Source organism: Equus przewalskii, chromosome 1 (genome assembly GCF_037783145.1).
Source record: "Equus przewalskii isolate Varuska chromosome 1, EquPr2, whole genome shotgun sequence".
Classification (NCBI taxonomy): domain Eukaryota; kingdom Metazoa; phylum Chordata; class Mammalia; order Perissodactyla; family Equidae; genus Equus; species Equus przewalskii.
Window position 1 is genome coordinate 118,343,501 of NC_091831.1, and position 19,768 is coordinate 118,363,268.

General features: G+C 55.3%; 1 protein-coding gene across 11 annotated transcripts in view; it reads right to left on the reverse strand.

The window, feature by feature from the left end:
* LINGO1 (leucine rich repeat and Ig domain containing 1) overlaps nt 1-19,768 on the reverse strand; it is a 209,762-nt gene that overhangs the window by 26,536 nt on the left and 163,458 nt on the right. For 2 of the 11 annotated variants that reach the window (XM_070621005.1, XM_070620970.1), the window contains one exon: nt 8,719-8,796. The exons of 8 other annotated variants lie outside the window; for them this stretch is intronic. The gene's annotated coding sequence lies outside the window, so the exon portion shown is untranslated. Of the gene's footprint in view, nt 1-2,980; nt 3,171-8,718; nt 8,797-19,768 lie in introns of all 11 variants that reach the window. One more of the 11 variants, XM_070620981.1, reaches the window with a different exon arrangement.

Genomic DNA, 19,768 nt, shown 5'->3' on the forward strand with positions numbered 1-19,768 from the left:
GATTTTTCTGTGCCCCAAAGAGCCCACGGTCTAGAGCACAAGACTCAATGCAATGTGATCAGGCAGAGGCAAGCTCTGGGGAGCTGCGCATGCATAGAGCAGGCATTGGGGAGTCAGGCCAGACAACCAGGAGTTGGTGATGCTGAGCTGAAATCCACAGGGTGAGTAGGAGTCAACCAGCTGTACAGAAGAGGGGGTGCTTGGAGCAGAGAGGACAGCAGGTGCAAAGGCTCAAACCCTGGGATGGTGGCAGAGTTAGCTGGCCCCAAGGAAGGCCAGCAATGGCGACCAGCTCAGCTGAGAGGGGGTGTGGGGCTGAGGCTGCCACTGTCTCTCTCCCAGATAGGGTGTCTGTCTGCTGCATTCTCCAACCAGTTGGGTCCCCATGCCAGCTCAGCCCTGTTGGGCAGGCCAGGCCCTTCTCCAGAGGGATTAATAGCAGGGGAATTTGAACTATAATGGCGCATGTAATTATGTGCTAAAACGAAAGAGAGCTCCTTAATAATTGATGGTAGGAGAGAGTAAATATCAGCAGAGGCACCGGGCTGCAACGCCCTGTCCTGTCTGGCTGGGACCCAGGGTGGCAGGCTGGCCGCTAATATGCGCATAAATTATTGAAGTTATACAGAAGAAAGCGGGTGTCATGTCGCACCCATAAACAGCTTGTTAGCTAAGGGGTGGCCGGCTGCTCAGGATTGCAAAGGCTCCCCCCATACCATCCCTGATTGCAGAGTGAGATGGATGAGGGGTGGGTGTGGAGAGAAGCTGAGAGACTGGCTTCCCTACTCCCTGCCCCATCCTGACCTACTGTGGAGTCTGGTGGTGGGGGAGAGAGAAGAGGTCCACAGACATGAGGAGCCAAAAACAGGCCATGAGCTCCCCATCACTGCCACATGTGAGCAGAGGCTAGACAAACCTGACACAGGATGTTAGAAGAGCCTGAAGAACTCTGAGGTCCTGCCCAGCCTGATGTTCTGAGGCCAGTCGGGGTGTTGGGAAGAACTGGACACTGGGGCCAGACACACAAGGTGCATATCTCAGGGAAGCCACTTACTGGCTGTGTGACCTCGGGCAAGTCATCCACTCTCTCTGAGCTGCTTTCCATGCATGCTACCTGAGGATAGTCACGTCTACCTTGGAGGATTGTGGGGAGGGTCCTAGGAGCACATGTATGTCATATTCCTGGTGCCCAACAGGCCCTTGTGCACAGGGCACTCCCTCCACCTTCCTCAGCCACCCCATCTCACAGAGGCTCCGAATTAGATCAGGCCTGATGAGGCTTCCCTCTTCCAGGCTCGAGTTACACTCCATTAAAGCCTGAGTCTGGGACATTAGCTGAGGAAGGTGACGGTGTCCAGCTGCCAGGGCTTGGTCCCCCACCCCCGCCAGGCTCCACCACACACAGGGCACCCCTACCCCCAGGGAGAGAGGAGGAGGATGGAGGCAGGGCCCGGAGCCAGAGCTGCCAACAGAGAGGCCTCACGGGGAAGGGGAGGGTAGGAGGATGGCTGGGCCACTAGCATTCTGGCTCCTTGATGATCAAGAGCTTAAGCCCCACTGTCTCTGGCTGGGGTCTGCAGTCTCTGAGACACTCCCTCTGGGAGGTGGCACAGTCAGCCTAGTTTAGTCACGTGGGTGCCCCTGCTGTGCTCAGCCCTGCCAAAGGCCACACCAGGCAAGAGGAGGCCGTCTGGGCCTAGGGGAGGTGCCCCCCACCCCGGCCTGGCCCTGGAGAGGCAGCCAGATCACCCTCTATCCCCTGCCCAAGGCCACACAGGGCAGGGCTGGGCCTGCCACTCAGGCTTTGGGCAGCAGACAGGCTCCTCCCCGGGTCCTGAAATAGCCCCTAGGAGAGCATTCTTTCTGCCAGTGGTTTCCTTCTCCAAGAGGAAAGAAGGGAATCCTGAAAGATCAGCTACGCTTTGAGCTGGGCCTCTCCTCCAGGAGTCCTTTCTGCGCTCCTCATCTTATCTTGTGCAGCCCTGGTCTGTCCCTCTGTGGTGTATTTTGCAGATGCACAGAGGCATCAGTGGCTGCCCAAGATCACACAGCAAGTCAGCGTTAAAGCCTGGAGTCTGGAGCCTGCGCCCCCTGCCTCTCCCCACACCAGTTCAACTCAGCTTCCAGAGGAGGTAGGGAGATTCTCACGCTCAGTCCACGGCCTCGCGTTGTGGTTGGGACAAGCGCTCTGACAGCCACTGTGGTATGGCATTCCCAGGAGCTCTCTTCTTGCCTGAAAGCTCTGGCCCTCAGCACCTGCCTGTCCATCACTTGCCCAGCAGGGTGGGGACAGCTGGGACAGGTGCCTGCAGTGACAGCCAGGTAGCCTGGTCAGAGAAGGATGGAGGCATCTTTGAGGGACAAATCTTGGGAATAGGTGCTTACTCTGGGCCCTAAGGACTCCTCCGTGCCACGCCCGCCCCACCCCCCCAGCCCTGAGAGGGGACATCTTTTGCCCAGGATCACATAGGTCTTATGTGGGGAAGCTGGAACATGTTTGTCTGGTTTCAAAGTCTGCAACAAACTGAAAGGTGGGAGCATGCAGAAGTTGTGGTGGTATGACCCCCCACTGCTACAAAGAACTGAGCATGTGTACTTTTGGAGGTGGGCTGGTCAAGCCACAGCTCCTCGTGGACCCCAGAGATCACTATCAGCCCCTTCCTGACCCATCAAGGGTCTGTCCTTCTCTATCGCTCTCTCCTCTATCTCTCCAGCTTACTCTACTTCTCTCAGAGGGTCAGGGGAGAAAAAGGCAGCCAGACCCCTGGGCCGGTGACAGGTGGACCTACCCTGGCCCCCTAGATTGTGCTGGGAGCTGAGAAGGACTAGGGAGCAGGAAGTCTGCCTGGGCTGGAGCAGGTGGGAGAGCAGGGCTGTCCAGGAGCTCAGGGGAGACCCAGGGCCCTGGGAGTAGGACTGGGGGCTGAGGCAACCTTCAAAGGCAAGAAGGGTCCTCTATCCTCCCTTATTTAGGTCAGACCTTGACAAGGACTGTGGGAACGATCAGCAGTTGTCAGGGTACACGAAGACGAAGAGAGGCTCATGGGGCATGTGGAAGGTGGGCACGCAAGGAGGAAAGCCCAGGAGCCTCAGGTCCACAGAGCTGCTGCAGGGCCTCTTCTGGCTGTAGGAGCCTGCAGGTCCTTTTCTGCCATCTTGGGTGTGCTGTCCTGCCAGTGATAGCACAGAGGTCAGTGAGGTGGAGGTACTGAGGTGGTCCCCAAGCTCCATGGTTTAGGGTTTACATCCAAAGAGAAGCCACAGCTCTGGCCCAGAGGCAGCAAGCCAAGGGAAAATCTCAGGTATGGATGTGGGAAACCATTCCTGAGAGTCTGGTGGCACCTCCAGGCAGGATACCCAGGGCTTTTTGCCCTCCTTCCTCATCTCCCTCTAGTAGGGAACTGGGCAGAGGATGACATAACTGCAAACAAGGAAATGAGTGGGTGTGATGAGTGGGAGAACCTTCTGGAAGATGGACCCTCTGGGCAGAGCACTGGAGCAAGTCCCTTCCCCTGCTCCAAAGGGTCATGAGAATTAAACGACATCATCCATTCAGAGCCCTGGTAACAGGACCAGCACATGGTTGGCCCTCAAGAGGGTGAACCGTTGTGATCATGAGTCTGGTTGGTGCAGCGGGATCTGCTTTGTGTATGTATCCGGTTTTTTGTGTGTGTTTTTTTTTAAAGTAACTGTGTTGTGTTGCAGATCTGTGCTGTGTGTATCATTGTTAAATGTCAAGTGTTGTCTCTGTTGCGTGGTCAGCGTTAGGTGTCCTGAGCAGGACTTTTCTGCGTCTCCCCTATTCTCCAAGGCCCATCAGTCTGCAGGCAGAAATCCCAAGCCCCCATCCAGGCTTCCCATCTGTGCTGGGAGGAGCAGCAACTGTGGTCTGTACCCAGGCTGTGCCCCCCAACTATACCTTCTCTACCCACGTTGTCCTGGGAGCCCACCCCTCACAACTGGCTGTCCAGAGCCTGGAGGGCAGGTGGGTGAGTGGGTACCCTGGCTCCAGAGGTCCCAAGGGCAGACCTGAGCATCTACCTGCTCCTTCTGGGCCCACCACTTGCTTGTGGAATTTCTGTTTGCTCCTTCTGGGCCCACCACTTGCTTGTGGAATTTCTGTTACCTGGGAAATGGAGCTGGCATAAGGTGGAAGTGTGAGTGACACCAGGAGGGCAAGAGACAACCCAGTGCATTACCCCTGAGATGACAGGACATGGCCCCAGAGAGGGCTGAGCCAGGGGCAGACTGAGCTCTGGCAAGCTTCTCACTGGCCACTCCTGAAGCTGATGGACACAGCACTGGGCTGGCTCCCTCAATCCCTCCAGCAACACGTGCAAAAGGGGCTACTGTGCCCATTTCACAGATGAGAAAACTGAAGCTCAGAAAGGAGGTGACTTACCCTGGTGGAGGCAGGACCAGAAGCCAGATGTGGCCCTGGTGACAGTCACAGAGGTTTGGGGTTAGATGGGGGATCCCTAGGGAGAATCCTCTCCATGGGGTAAATGACGTGGCTCAGGCTGGCAGGCCAAAGTAGAGAGATCTGGAAGGCCCCAGACAATGGGAGGGCCCCCACACTCTCGAACTAAAACATAGCATGTACACTCAGATGCAGTGTGTTCACACCACCTGCTGGGGCGTGAAAACCAGCCATAAATACCTGCCCCGTCGTGGTGGCTCATCAGGAGAGTGGGGAGAGAGGCTGGTGTGCCCTCCAGAAATTTCCCAGTGACTCACAGACTTGTGGACCCCCTTCTGCACACCAAGACACTCCTCCTCCCATACACACACCCCTGGAACTGGCTTCTCTGGGAGCCTCCATTTTCCCTTAAAGACAGTGGGATTAAGAAGACCACACACCCACTCCCAAAATCAGGGGGCCAAGGGGTCTTGGAGGAGGGAGCCCTAGCCAGCCAGCTTGCAAAGACTTTATACAACACAGCACAGGGAGCAGGGGCCAGGGAGGGTGGCCAGGAAACATGTGGGGTGGGTAGAATGGAGTGTAATGGAGGGCTAACCCTAAGGCCTGCTCCTTCTCACTGTCTCTCTCCCTAGAGTCAACCCAAGAAGCAGGAGGGTTGGACCTCATCACCATGCATTCTACCGTGCCCAGCTCTCTCTCCACCCGTGAACTCGGCAGGAACATTTTCACATTTAGTTAACGTCTGTGTGTTGGCGGGGTGGTGGGTATACCTGCACATCTCATAGCTAAAGATGAATGCCAGCTGATGTCTGAAGTGTGGGAAGCATCAGGAACAAATTGAGGCTTACAGTGTTCACCCCCCCATCCCCAGGCAGGTTGGTCCTTAACTCGTGCAGGGCCTCGATGGCCCTTAGCTGCCTGCCTGTGCTCACTTGGTACCCACACATGTCTAATTGTCCCACTGGAAAGCTGACTCCAGACCCCCTTGAGAAAGGCTGGCAGCCTTTCCTCAAGCCAGCAGTCAGCTCTGGGACTGAAGGAAAAAGAGAAGCAAAGTGACCCACCTCGCTAACAGTTCTCCGCTTGTGGTGGACATTAGCCAGCCTTACTCAGCCGTGGAAGAGGAGACAGCCCAGGAGCACAGGATCCCAAATGCCCCACAGACATCTCCACTTCCAGGGGAGCCAGGAGGCCCCAGAGAGCCTCAGTTTGGCTGGCAGTCCAAGGTGAGTCCAGTGAATGAGCAGGCCTCAGTTTCTCCATCTACCAACTGGGACAGCACTGCCTACTCCGCCTGCTTCAGGCAGGGGCCAGCAACATGAGAAGGGTGGTGAAGGGTCTTCTGCATGAGCCTAGTTGGGGTATAATAGGGGCAGGCACATCCACAGCCCCCGTCGTCAGTAAAGGCACTGCTTGTTCCCACCTGTGCTCTAGCTGCCTGGCAGGGAAGTGCATGTGGACCAGGCCTGCAGCCCTGGAGGGAGCCCACCCCACCCCACCCCAGCATGCAGGGGCACCTGCGCATGTACACAGAGGCACCGCCCCCCTAGGCACACATGCTGGCACACTCTAGTTCTGTCCCCATAAGGAGTACTGCTTCCTAGCGCCCTGCGGTGATGGCAACCAAGAGAGAGCTGAGTAGAGGGTGAGGATAGAGGAGAGGGGTGAGGGGACAGGCTGTGGCTCACAATTCATCCAGAGGGCCAAGCTCTCCTTTCCTCCTCTTTGCACCCCAAATAGAGGTCACAAATCTATGAACAGGTAGATCACAGGCAGGAACAGGCAAGCCAGCCTCATCCTGGGAGCAGATGTGGCAGAGTATGCACCCACCCTCGGGGCAGGTCTGAGGGCCAGCCCCCGGCCCAGACCTCTCCGCAGGGGGAGTCTGCCGTGATTACTCTCCCATCTCCATCCCCACGGCCTGAGGTTCCAGCATGAGAGGTTTCCTCCACTGGGCCTCTGAGGCATCTCTGTCTCCAGGAGCACCCCAGGAAGGGTGGGGACTTTGACGGGCATGAGTGACTGGGCTGGGATTCGCCGACAGCCAGCGAGAGTGCTCTCCTATAAGCTGGCCCTGGGGGAGGCAGGCCCTACCACAGAGCCTGGGGAAAAATAAAAATGCCTAATTCTTCTTGCACATTTACTGTGCGCCAGGCACTAGGGCCCTCCTGCAATCTAGGCGCTGACTTGTTTCCTCCTCTCACCGGCTCTGTGGGGAAGGCTCTGTTAGTGGCCCCATTTTACAGGTGAGGAGAAGAGGCAGAGAGGCACAGTCACTTGCCCAAGGTCAGAGAGAGGTGAGTGGCAGAGCTGGGACTGGCAGGGTCACTGTAGCTGAGGGGTGTGGAGTGTGGGGAGGGCTCTGGGCCGGTTGGTGTGTGCTGGGGGACAAGAACTCATTTGATCTGACTGCCTATTTTACAGGCACTGACGCTGAAGCTGGGTGGGTTGTTTCCTAGTGGCCTCCCTGGTGGGAGTCTAGGGATGGGCGGGCGGCCTGCTGAGAACCCAAGGCCCTCGGAGGCTCTCAGACCAGGTCCTGTGATGGCCCTGGGCTGTCCTGCCCATGACAGAAGGCACTAGGAAGCCAGAGCTGAAAGGGCCCAGGTCTGTCTGCCAAGCACAAGCCAGGAGAGAGATAGGCCCAGCTCACAAGAGGGTCTGACACAAGGTAGATAGTGATCAGAGCGGGAAGGGAGGAGAGAGAAACTCCAGGGAGGGTGGGAATCCCAGGGGTCTCCCTGGAGGAGGCAGTCTTATAGGAGTGGTAGGATCCTGACATGCAGAGAGAGGGACAAACATTGTAGGAGGAAAGAACAGCAGGTGCAAAGGTGTGGAGGTCGGACAGAGTAGGGGTCTGTACAATTGCCCACTGTGGGGTCAGAGTCAGAATATGGCCAGACGCTGAGCGGGAGCCTGGACATTCCTCTGCAAGGTCTCCTGCCCAGTGCCGAGGCCAGTGTTTAACTCACTGCTGAGATGCCACCATTTCTCAAAGGCCAAGGGGCCCAGAGGCCTCCCTGAGGTGGAGCAGGAAGACTTACAGAAACGACCCCAGTGCTGACCATCACGGAGGCTTCTTTCATCAGTGCTGCCTTTGAGCCCAGGTTCTGGCGGGCAGTGGCTGGGGCTCAGGGCGATGCTGGGTCTATGGCAGCCTTGCTCAGTGCTGTTCCAGGCAGCCCGGAAAGGTCCTGGCAAAACCTTGCCGCCCCCCCCCCCCAACCCCCGGCTGCCATGCCCTGTGCCCTTCTCTTCCTGTCTGCTTTGCCCTTCCTTCCCTCTCCGCCCTCCCTCCTTTCCTTGTGTCTTTCTATCATTGCTCCTTTATTTTATTTTCAGCCCTCAGCACTTTTCTGGAAAGAGAACAGCTGGGCTGCAGGAGTCACAGAGGAAATATTTTTTTGACTACTTTGCAGATTCCCCACCTCTATGAAAACTGACGCCACTATTGCTAACTGATGGATGGATGGCAAGATATTTATTTCCTTGCTGCCTTCTTTCCTCCCTCTCTCTGGGCTCTGTGCTGGGGTCTCCAGGAAAGACAGGGCAGTCAGATGGCTGCTGAGGAGAGGGGCTGGTAAGTGGAGGACTTTGGTATCATGTGGGCAGCTGGGGTCCTCAGTAGCATCATTAACCTCGTTTTGCAATTGAGAAGACTGAGCCCCAAGGTCGCCAAGATACAATAATATCAACCATATTAGCATTAGCCATAGAGCTAGCATTTAAGGAGCTCTTGCTGTATGCAGGCACTGTGTTAGACGCTTCCCATTGTGATGGACATTGCTGGCCTTGTTTAACATAGGGGAAAACTGAGGCTCATAGAAGGGAAGTCACTAGCCCAAGGCCACACAGCTGGGCCACTAGAGCTGGAATGTCCCCCATGCAACCATGCACATGGCCACCCTGACAGCCTCACTCCTCGGCCGCCTCCCAGCTGGCTGGAAAGTGGAGGAACCAAGATTTGAACCCACATTTGTCTACATTCTCATTCCAAGGCTGGGCTCTACTCCCATGGTGATTGCTGTTGCCAAGAGAACATTAAAGCGCAGTTCTATCAAGGTTGACCTGGCCTGAGCCCAACCACAACCTGATTCTTGAGGCCACAGGGCACAGAGCTCCGGGTCCAGCCTGCCTCAGCCTCTGACCTGCCCTCTCAGGGCCTCAGAGACCCTGCCAAGAAAGGGGGAGACTGGACAGGCCAAACCCTGGGTAGCAACAAATGAAGTGGGGCCGAGGCCCCAGGACCATGCTGAGCCACTCACGCCCCTTCCCACGGGTCACCCTTTGCTCACCCTGTTCTCCGGGGCTGGAGACCGCAGGCAGGCCCCTGGTTGTCTAGGCTCCTGGTCTACTCCCTGCTGCCAGAGGACCTGAGGAGGGGACAACAGAACCCAGGCCTAGGCCTCAAACCTACTCTAACACAGCCCAGTGGCCCCCAGGAATCCTGCACAGACATCCCAAGTACCCCCATAAGGTCATGAGGCTCTCAGCTTTGTATGTGTTATTGTGGGTCTGGATCTGTGTACCCCTAAGTCCAAACTTAGGGGAGTGCCTTTAAGACACGACCAAAGAGTGAGCCTCAATCCTGCAATCCTAAGAGAAGTCATTTGGATCAGACATGGGAGTAACATAGGAGAGCAGTTCATATCATCTGCAAACCCAGAGCCTTCCTTGGCTGTCCAATGTACAGGTGTTTTAGTAGGAACACACATATTCATGTCAATGGGAATCTTCTAGGCTAATATGTAGCCCCTATAAATGTTCATGATTTCAAAATAAACATGGTAGCTGGTGATGCCTGTGTTCAACGTAGACATCTATTCTTTGATAAGACAGAGGACTTTATGAAAGACATGTCTGGTTGATGGAAATGCAAGTGTGTGGTCCATGGTAATGCATGTGTTTATTACAAATGTAAGGTTTGAGGCAAATACCCATGTGAATCTGTAATATGGGGCTGACCATCAGAGATGGAGAGTACAATGGAGAAAGAGTGGGACTCAGGCACAGGGAGAGCAAAGGCCCTACAGGGGCACAGTGTGGAAAGGAGAGAAGGATTTTGAGTAGGGAAGGGGAGTACAGAAAGAAGGTGGGGACGGGGGACTGTGGCTGCTGGGTCAGGGTAGAGAACTTGGCCAGCTGGGGTCCAGAGGTGGCTGGGGAAGGTCTCAGCTGGAGGACAGAACCCAAGGGAACCCAGAGGGCAGTTAGGGGATTTGGGAATCCAGTGTGGCTGGACTATCAGAGTAGTACTCTGAGTACAGCAGTTCCCAACACTGCTCATGACTGGGCAAGTGATGCCCTGCCACTGGAGAATGGGAAGGATGAAAGGGTGAGGATCCTGCCACCTCCCAACTCTACCATCCAGGGGATCGATTACAGAAAGTAGAACTAGAGTGTCAGGAAGCCTTAGTTCCAGCCCAGTCGCTACCAGGCAACACTGGTCAACGCATCTAAAATCCCAAGCCTCAGTCTTCTCACATGAAAAATGGGAGGGATAGTAATACCACCCATGTGGTACCCATGTGGTTCCCACATGCGATTGGCTTTGCAGACTGTGAAGTGATGTGCAATCTGAGGTGGAGGAGTCCTGGTCCCTGGGGCTTAGCCATCGATTAATAGACACGGGGAGGTTAATTTGATGTCTATGTGGTGTGCAAGCATGTGCACAGCATGTGCATGAACACGTTTTTACGACCCAAGGCTCTTGGAGACTCTGCCACGGAGGTTTGAAGTGAGGGGGAAGAGGAGGAAGTGAGATTTCAGGATAATCTTAAAAGCAAAAAAAATTATTACATGTCAAAGGAGTGGGGAGGCTTAAATGGCTCCCAGGTGGGACACAGAAGAAAACAGTCTTTGCTGTTATTTTTTGATGGTCTCCATGCAGGGAAGACAGGCAGAGGGTCACCATAGCAACCCTGGGCAACTGGCAGGGAGTGGCCTGGACCCCACAGTTTTGTCTTGGCTGAGCAGGATGAGTCAGCCCATCAGAACCCAGAGGCCGGAGCTGCGTCCAGGCCAGGCAGGAAACCTTGTCCTGGGCAACCAGTTCCTCCTGTTCTGGAAGCCAAACAAGGATGGGAAGAGCACAGACTTGAGCTACCTCGTGGCAGAGCCAGGCCAGGTTGGGACTGGGAGCTGCATCCGAAGACGGAGAAGACTCGGGACAGGGATGGGGTGAGGGAGGGGACTGAGGAGTCGTCAGAGGCAGCAAGGGAGTGCCGCATGGCGGCCACAGAGAAGAGAGGCCATGCATGGTGAACACGGACGATGGGATAAGGATTGGGACATGGGTTAAGGGGTAGGAAGGTCCAGGTGCTGGAGTGGACAGGGCACAGTGTGGAAGCTGATGGCTCTCCCAAGCCAGCCCTGAGCCTGTGCTATCAGAGGGCAAGTGGACATTTTAGAGGCTGGACCCAGAGTGAATGTGGCCTTGGTGGTGGGCTTCAAAGGTAGGGGTCAGGCAAGAGAGAAATGTGGAGAAGGAAAATCCTGATGGGAAAAAAGCAGCTGTGGCAGATTCGTGCATCTCGGTATGTACACATAGACTGCTTTTGATGGAAAACTGAATTAGGGGGAGAGAGAGTCCTCCATTTGTGAAGAGGTAGCTGGGAGATCGCTGCCTCTCTCACTGTGTCTCCTCAGTGCCTGACACTCAATAAATAGTTCTTCGAAGAAATGAATGAATGACAGAGGACTGAATGAATAGCGTTCAGAAAGCTATGTGGAAGCTTTAAGGAGACAGTTGACACCTTCTCTCTGTCACAATTTGCAGGCTGGTATTGAAAGAGCTAAGCAGCTAAAGAAACCAAACCAACATAAAATGAAGTGAGGAAGATGCTGTCCTAGGAAGCCAAAGGAATCTTAACATGACATGCCCAGGACAAACCCAGAACTCTGGCAACCCAAATCTGGAGAAAGTGTCATAGTTCCTTCTAAAGGCCAAATGATAAGAGCCCAAATTTGTATCAAGTAGTGACTGATAACAGTCAATTTCTACCAGGAAAATACCACATTGTAGCCACATATTTAGATTTCTTTAGTCATGCTCTGACTTCACAAGCAATGATTCTGAAGCATGTGCTAGCCTCACAGCTTGAAGTCCTGGAAACCACACTTTTCAAACAGCTTCAAACACAGAACAAACATACACAGACTCAAGAGTCCTTGGTGGGTGAGTAACTCCAAAGAGCGGAAGTGTGGATTCTGGGGCAGGGTCGTGGACCACCCATTGTCTGGTAGCAGGGTCGTGGCTGACGCCTCCAACCAGTGAACTGGCTACTTTTGCCACAGTCTTGTTTCAAGGGAAAGAGGCTCTGCAGTAATTTGAGCCCTGGGGTCTGTGCGTCTCTGAGTTTGGCAAGCCCTTGGGGACTTTGGGCTGAAGGCTGAGCAAGGGTGGCTTTGGGAGACCTCTCAAACTCCAGCAGTCAAGGAAAGCCACAGAGCAGGAAATCTAGAGTCCATTTCCCTTTCATGCCAGAACCCTGCCCCATCTACTCATCAGGGAGATGTCCCTCTGATGAAGGCCCATGTGACTCCTGAAAAGCAGGCGCAAACACACCACGGAGTCAAATGGGGTGAGCGCACGTCACAAACCCACTGGCTCTGGGCAAATCTTTTGCCTTCTCTGTGAATCAGGGGATCAATGAGACAGAGCATCCCTCACAGGGCCATTGTGAGGATCGAATAAGACAACGGAACCAAGTGCTTCATTAATGGTAAAGTGCCGAAAAGAGTTACTACTGTTCTTGTTGCTGTCATTGATTCACTGGGTAGAAGGGGGTCCCTTCCCACAGTCCCTGGGGACTCAGAAGCCTCTTTGGGCCTTCCAGCAGCATCCTTTCTCTGCACTATGAAATCTTGGCTGACAGCGCTTCTGTCTTCCTGAACAACTCCTATGTCTCTTGCTTGTGGCTGCAGCTGGGAAAAGAGTATGTGTGTGTGTGTGTGTGTGTGTGTGTTGCTAGAACACAGAATTCATGTTTCTCCATGTCAATATATCCTCGAGGTGATGTCTGTCACTCACACCCACTCCAGACACACCCTGCCTCCAAGCCATTGTGCCTGCTGTTTTCCACCTGGAACCTGATCCCCCTCCTTCCCAGCTAAGTGGTTCAGGGTCCAGCTCCAATTCTTCCTTCACCAGGAAGTCCTCTTGGATTTCTCCAGCTCAGTGGTCAATGGTAGGACTAGTGGGGAGAGGGCAGGAGACTGGGCTCAACTTATAGCCTGTCTGGTCTGTGCCATGGCTGGTAACCAGTGAGTCTCCCTGGAGGGAGACCACCTCTGTCACACCGACCTGGTCTTTGCCTAGTTACCTGTCTGTCTTCTCCTCTGACTGTGGGCTCCTGGAGGGGCGGGCAGGGGCTGACTGGCCCAGTGAGCGTAGGGCAGGGGACAGGATGGGTGGATAAGGCCCTCTCTCCCATTCTAGCCACCTCACTTTGGGAAGGGGGAAACGCCGGTTGGTAAAGAAGCTCTCGGAATCCTGATGTTAGAGATGGGGATGGGAACCTAGGTCAATCCCTTAACTGGGGGAGACTGAGGACCAAAGAGGAAAAGAGACTTGCCCAAGGTCACACAGCCCTGTGGCTCAAGTGGCCCAAGTCCTAAGTTGCAGTCCTAATCCCTCAGGCCTTGGGGACTCATCTTGGACTCATCTTGGACTCTAGGGCAGACCTGTGGCCTCTAGCCAGGGAGGATGGCATCTTCCTGAGGGATGAGGGAAGGTGCTGAGTGAGAGGCAGGGTTCCCAGCCTGGCAGGCCACCCAGACCACCCTGGGCCCTCTCAGTGTCAAAGGGAACATTTGTTGGACAGAATTGAATTTACTGTTCAATTGCAGGAGATGTAATTTGATCTGGGCCTTATGAAGCCCTTAATAAAGTCAAGGTATTACTGGTATCTGCTACTTTTTTCATTTGTTAAAAGAGGCACTGGGGGATGGCTCAGCTGGGAGTGAGAATATCTGTTTGCTCGTCCTGGCTCTGCTGCCACCATGCTGTGGGCCCCTGGGGAAGACACCACCCCTCACTGTCCCAGAAGCAAAAGTCTTCATCCTCAAGGTGGGGTTTGTTCATCAACCCTGACGACCCATCAGGGGAGACGGCAGGAAAGGAGACGGGGGAATTGGGCCTCCTAGGAGCAGGGAGTGAACGGGAAGAGAGCTAACATTCATTAGGCAACTTCTGTATGCCAGGGTCCCCATTCCCTTTAGCACATTGTATGCTCATGGTGTCCCTGCGGGACAGGTGCACGTGGTCATCAGTTAGGAATGTGTGCTAGGATCCCTCAGTGTTCTTCCTTCCAGGCATGTGGTGAGGAGCTGCACTTCCCTGTCCCCTTTGAAGCTGGGCATGGCCATGTGACTTGCTCTGGCCAATGAACTGCCTGTGTCACTGACAAGATGGAGCTTTGAGAGCCAGTGCGGCCTTGGCCGTGCTTCTTCCTGCTGCCGTGGGGTTGCGGGTGCACACGTGGAAAGGGTGGCAGCTCCTTCAGCCTGGGGCCCTGAGTGACTATGAAGAACAGATTCCCCTTTCCCCTATTGCAATCAGGGCAAGAAATGCACCTAAGCTGTTTTAAATCTTTGAGACTGGGGCCGGCTCCGTGGCCGAGTGGTTAAGTTCGCGCACTCCGCTGCAGCAGCCCAGGGTTCGGATCCTGGGCGCGGACATGGCACTGCTCGTCAGGCCACGTTGAGGCAGCGTCCCACATCCCACAACTAGAAGGACCTGCAGCTAAGATATACAACTGTGTACAGGGGGCGTGGGGAGATAAAAGCAGAAAAAAAAAAAAGATTGGCAACAGTTGTTAGCCCAGGTGCCAATCTTTAAAAAAAATAAAAAATAAATAACTCTCTGAGATTTTTAAGGTGGTTTGTTATTGCAGCAAAGCCTATCTAGTCTGACTGGTACTGTGCCACTCTGTTCCCTGTGTTCTAGATGAGGAAATGGAGGCCTAGAGAGGTTCAATAACTTGCTGGGAGACCAGAGTGAGTGAGCAGCAAAGTTCAGAGTCAGTCTCAATACACCTGATGCCAAGACCATGCTCTTCCTAAGCCAGGTCCTATGACTGCCCCGGGCTGGCTAGGTATGGTCAGACTCCAGCCCACGGGGATTGGGCCTGGTGCTCAGCATCCATTTCTCCTTGTTTTCCACTCTTTGCTGAGAACAGTGGCCCTGCAACCCCTCACAGTGGCCCACTGGAGAGGCTGGACTGGGGCCTTCAATCTGTGAAGGCAGAAGAGGTCAGAGGAAAGAGGCCTGGAGGAGTCATGGATAAGGTTCCAGAGCTAAGCAGACCTGGGTTCTAATCCTGGCTCTACTACCCTAGCTGGATGACCTTGGGCAAGACACTCTCCTTCTCCCAGCCTCAGTCTTCGCAAGTGTCAAATGGGAATAATGCTACTTCCCTAGTTATTTTAAGAATGAATGAGATGTAAAGATCTTGGCACGTAGTAGGACTTGATACTTGAGCTCCATTAACATTGGAGGCAACACCCAGAGCTGAGGCAGCCCCACTCTCCACCCTGCCCTCCCCCATCTGCTTGACAGGAATAAAGCCAGACTTCCCTCCTCTGTTTTCTCTAGACACATCCAAAAGGAAGCTTGCCCCGCCATCTCATAGGGCCCTACTCAGCCCCAGAGGAGGGAAGGATAGCAGTCTATAACCCCATTTATAGAAGGGAATTGGCAGTCCAGAAAGTAGGGCCTTCCCAGGGTCATACATCAGAAGTTCTGGTGGAGCTGGTGTCACAGTGCTGGCCTCCTTGCTCTGTAGCCCTGTTTTCCAAGGGTCTGGAATAGACTTCCCAAGAAGGAAGGCTGGCTGCCCGTGGCATGACAGGCAAGGCTTCTGGGAAGAGGAGCTGGCAAGAGCTGGAGATTCAATGGAGGTGGCCGCTTACCCAGAACATGGCCATGCTGTGTCCCACAACCACCCTTGCTCAGGGTGGGCACTCCTCCAGACTCAGGACCACATTAACTCATCCCTATGTCCCCAGGGACTGTGTCCTGAAGGGTCATACCAGTGGTGGCTGCTATTTGATGAGATCTGCTCTAGCCCCTCCACTTGTGCCCACCACAGGGTACCTCTAAATGGGCACTGTCATCCCCCTTTTACAGAATCAGGAAACCAAGGCTCAAGGAAGTTCATTTGCCAGAGTAGCCACAGGTGTGAAGAGATGGAGCCACATTCACACCCAGGTCTGTCTGCCTCCAAAGCCTGTATTCTTAGCATAGCCATCCCCAATCCCTGACCAGATGGATGGGTGAAAACATCCTCTCTTTTCAACTCCCCACATCCTCCCAAGCCTCACCTCCCCCCTCCCATGCTGCATGGTTCCCTTTGCTCCAGGCAGCCTTCCATGCCTACCCCGGCCACATGGAGCTCATCGCTGAGGGGTCTGGAAGGTGCTCAGGTTAGAACACTTGCCTGCCCTGATTGAGGCCCCCGGGAGCAGGGCCTGAGTCTTCTGCCCTCCTCTGCCCAGTGTCACTGTCCATAGGGTGGACACACAGCACACAGGGATGAGTTGGTAAGGAACCCAGAGAGGGACTATAGAGTTGACTTAAAACCTCAGGCAGGGCGCAGGGTTGTATGTCTGAAGGAAAAGGTTTACCCAAGGCCTAGACAAGGGTCAGACAGAGGGCCCTGCTTTGGCCCTGGGCTGAGCTCTGGGGAACACAGGCCCCTACCCAGCCCTCAAAGGCCCCAGACAGCTCCTACTGTTCCGGCGGCTCCCTCTGTCTTTTCCATCTCTCTCCCTCTTTGCCTTTTTCCACCCCCACCCTCTGCCCTTTTTCCCTTCCTAAAAAACACAGAGAAATGGGATTCAGAACCTACACCGCCTGCGAAGTATGGCTCAGCCTCCCCAAAAGAGGAAATGCCAGCGTGCGGGTTCTCATGGCAACCCCAGCTCCTCCCCCCGCAGCCGCCCCACGCCCATATGGTGAGATTCAAGGCACTGACTCAGCTGGGCCTGGGGTCCCGGGCCTGGGCCACAACAGGTGTGATGTTGGTTTATTTGGCTGCCCTGGTCAGAGGCTGCTCTCCTGAGCAACAAGACCACCTCCTGCAGGGAGGATTGCTTGGGGGGCTCGGTGGTCCTGAGCCCTACCGAGGGTGCAGGGAGTTGGGGGGTATTCAGGAGCTGCCTCCGCCCTGTGTAGGGGGCTCTCTGTAGGCAGCAGTGATCTAGTACAGCCTTGGAACTGTTTCTCACTCCTAAAGGCAAAACAGTGGGCTGGCCACAGCGGGTGGGGGGCTCCCTCTGTCTCCCCCTTCCCTCTGCCTTCACTCCCCAGGACACACCCTGGACTTTGGGAGTTCTGTGTCAGGTGTAGAGGGATGCAGGGAACAGGATGCAGCTGGGGCTGATTGCTTTGCTCCTGGCAGTGGCACGCCAACTCCCTCCCCCCAGCCCAGCCCACGCCATCACAGCACAGGTGTCCAGCAGCCCCGATCGCTGAGCTGTGGAAGGAGGAAGTGAAGTTTGGGCCCTTGCCAGGGCTGAGCTACCCGGGGGCATAGCCCCTTCAGGCCCCTAACTGCTCCCCATGCCCAGGGCAGCTCCTACCAGCCTGCTGTGTGGACTCTTGGTTTTCCAGGCCACTTGGCATTTCCTTGACTAATGAAATGGAAGGCAGTGCCAGGCAGGCTTGGGGACAGCAGGGCTGGCAGCTGAGAAGCAAATCTTCATGGGCCTGGCACTCACTGTGCTTCCCTTCCCAGGGCCTGCAGGACAGATAAGCACAGCAGGGCAGTGGAGGATGTCTAGGTCTCTGGTACTGCCCAATGCCTCCTCCTCCACCTGACCCTGGAGCCAGCTGCCCCAGACCTCAGCCAGCCCCAGGTCACCTTCAGAGAACCACCCTAGGTGGGACAGACGGAGGCTGACAGGGGAACCCAAGCCCCAAACCAGAGGGAAGTAAAGGTTGGGACCCACTTATTCTGGCTTCATGAATGTGGCTCCCTCTGCCACCTCAGAGCCATTCTCCCTGGATGCTCTGAACCCAAAATTTCCCTGTCTTGATCCCTCTCACATTCTCCCCATTTTTAATCCCTCTCCACAGACATTTCTATGTGTGTCAGAGTCAGGGAACCCCAGAGGGGATGGGCCTGATCCCTTAGGAGCACACAGGTGGGCCCAGAGAGCGTGAGGAACTTCACAAGGCCACACAGAGAGTGTTGGATCAAGCTAAGCCCAGAAACAGGCCCCCTGCCTCCCTGCCCAGGGTCCTCTTGGAGTCCAGAGCTGCTTTCTCTGATTCTCTCTCCACCTTAGCTGATGGGAAGGAAGGAAGCTGATGGGTGGATGGACGGATGGATGGATGGATGGATGTGGGGGGCAAGGAGCAGAGATGCAGGAACAGATGGGCTTTGAGGCTCTGCCATGGGAGCTTGGGGGAGGGGGAAGAGGCCTGGAGAAACTGGAACTGTTACAAAGTTGCAACTTAAAACATTCTTCACACTCCCGCCTCCTTTACTGTTCTGATGCACCAAGACGTGACAAAAATGTGTCAGATTTCTAAAAAACCGCACACATACACAAATGCCAGTCCTCGTCTCTGTCGTCCGCCCAAGCTTGGGCCATCTGTTTCCTGAGGGTGGGAGGGGAGTGGGGCTTGGCAGTCAGTGCCATCACTCTGGACACCCCCAACCCTGGGTCTGGACCAATGTCCTGGCCCAGAAATGGCCCTCAGGTGGTGGTGGGATGTCTAGGAAGGTGACGGCTGTGACACTTGGTTCTCCTCCAGCTCTGCTGTCCTGCTCTGCACCCGGGCCACTGCCAGCTCTGCCCACTCTGGAGTCCAGAGCCTGCCTGGACTGGCCCCTCATTGAGCTGGGCACTGTCCCTCCTTTCCAACTTGCTGTATCTGGGGCCAGGGGGGCTGGGAGAGCCCTCCCTGAGATACCCAGAGCCCACCCTCACGGTATAGATGGGAAACGGAGGCCAGAGAGAAGAGGCTTGCCGAAGTCCGAGCCCATGCCCCTCATTCATTCCAGCAACAAACACTGCCTGAGCCACTCCTCACGCCGGCACTGTTCTGGGCACGAGGAATTCAGTGCTGAACAGACAGACACAGTCTCTGCTCTCCTGCAGCTCAAGGCCCGTGGCAGAGACAGCCAACCAACGAGGAAAACCCCAGCCAGAGAGTCGGGGCGGTGGGGGGGGGCGGGGGGAGATACAGGCGGGCCTGGCAGCAGGGGCTGGCGGGGAATCAGGGAGGCCACCCCTCCGTGTGTCTGGGACTGTCCTGGTTTTATCACTGAAAGTTCAGCACCCTGGAAATGCCTCCATCCCAGGCCAACAGGGACGACTGGTCACCTGGTGGCTGCCTTAAATCGGACACATCTGAGCTGAGTCCCAAATGTGGGGACTCCAGGTGAAGTCTGGGACCCTGAGAGAGGGGGCAGGCTCTAGGGGAAGGGGAGGCAGCTCACATGGGGCCTTGTAGGCCCTGGAAGGGAGGGGGGTTTTATTTGGTTACAGAGCCAAATTTTATTGTAGTCATAGAGTCAGAAATAGGGGGCAGCTAGTACAAAGGTCACAGCCTGTAGAGAGTTAAAAAAACTCATCCAGGCTGGAGGCCTGGGGTGAGGTCAGTGGCTGAGGTGCCTGGAGAAGCTGGCAGGGACTAGATCTGGCCAGGCCTCAGAAGCTTCCTGAGGGAGTGGGGTAGCAGGGAGCCACTGAAGGGTGTAAGCAGGGGCTTGTTGTGGTCAGAGCTGCAAGTAAGAAACTCTAAGGCCCCAGACTGATCATGCCTCCATGTGGGGCCCCTTCCTGCCATCCCCAGAACACCATTCACCACTGTCCCTGCCCCGACATGTGGTGGAGTCCAGTCACCCTTCAGGGCCCAGCCCAAATGCCACCTCCTCTGAGAAGTCTTCCCTGACATGCTGAGAGAGGAAGATGCAATCATGTCCTACTCTGGGCTCCTCCGCCCTGGGGACACCCAAGCGTGGGTCCCATAGGTCCCTCATCACAGTGGCTACCTTGCCAGCTCCCACACTTTGTTACACTGGATCCTCAAGCCCATCTGATCAGATCCACATCCCAAGTGTGGACATGTAGGTTCAGAAAAGAGAAGTGCTTTGCCTGAGACCACACAGCAGTTGGTGGTTGAGGTCAGTTCAGAACTATGTTACTTCTTTCTGAGGTCAGCAACCTTGGGGCCCGGCCCACTGTGTGTCGGGGGGAGACAGGGAGTGGCCAGCTACCTTCCGCCAGAGAGATGGATGAGTGGTCATTACTGGGGTAGGCTGGATGGAATGGGCTGTGGGGCATGGCTGCTGGCTGTGTGGGGAAGCTGGCTGCGGCCGGGAGATTGAT